This window comes from Penaeus monodon, chromosome 32, assembly GCF_015228065.2.
Source record: "Penaeus monodon isolate SGIC_2016 chromosome 32, NSTDA_Pmon_1, whole genome shotgun sequence".
Lineage (NCBI taxonomy): Eukaryota > Metazoa > Arthropoda > Malacostraca > Decapoda > Penaeidae > Penaeus > Penaeus monodon.
This window is the reverse complement of record NC_051417.1, coordinates 18,631,048-18,631,846: the sequence shown is the minus strand read 5'-3', so window position 1 is coordinate 18,631,846 and position 799 is coordinate 18,631,048. Positions and strand designations below refer to the sequence as shown.

Here is a 799-nt window from a genome sequence, read left to right as displayed (position 1 = left end):
TTTGATGCTAATAAAAACAACATAAACAATAATGCTGTAGAACCAGGGCGTCAAAATCAAACCATTCTAGGACCAATTTTCATTTCAATTACCATTTTGAAGGCCAACATAGATACATATTTGGTGTCCCACTTACATTATTAAAACCGGTCTGATATTACGTGACCGCAAAGTCTGCCTTATTAATTAAGATTTAAGCGGTTGTACTAATGGCAATAAAATATACATATGTATGCATTAGTAATGGTTAGATATAGTTTTATGTATCATTTCATCTTAGTTTTTAAACAGAATATTCAATGATTTTCATTCCTAATAGTAATATGTTTTTCTTTTCTTTTGTGATAACGGCATAGCTAGCAATATCAGTATATATGAAATAATTATGAAATAAAGGATATTCATGAATTCTCAGTTTCTTGATCATTTATTAATTTCCTTCATGATGATCTTAATTTTACAATCTAATGATTTTCCTTTCACCCGCGGGATATTTATGGCCATCCCGAGGGCCACATTTGACCTGCGGGCCAGTTATGGCCATCCCGAGGGCCACATTTGACCCGCGGCCATGCGTTAGACACCCCTGCTGCAGACTTTCTTGAAGCATTGGGTGTTACGAACATGAATCTTCTGGAGATATTCTGATCCATTTCTAAATAATTTTTTTTCATGCTAAATATCTACAGATTTATTCAGTCTAAGGTAATGTTATTTTATTTTGCTTTTATTGTTTATCCTTCGCTAATAAATCTGAAATTCATATTACATATACAATATGATTCCGTATGAATTAGCG

The 799-nt window shown here is 32.8% G+C and overlaps 1 protein-coding gene across 2 annotated transcripts in view; it reads right to left on the bottom strand.

Annotated features, from left to right (window-relative positions):
• The window catches only part of LOC119593709 (sodium- and chloride-dependent glycine transporter 2-like), a 32,059-nt gene that overhangs the window by 18,815 nt on the left and 12,445 nt on the right, over positions 1-799 (bottom strand). The window lies entirely within an intron of this gene.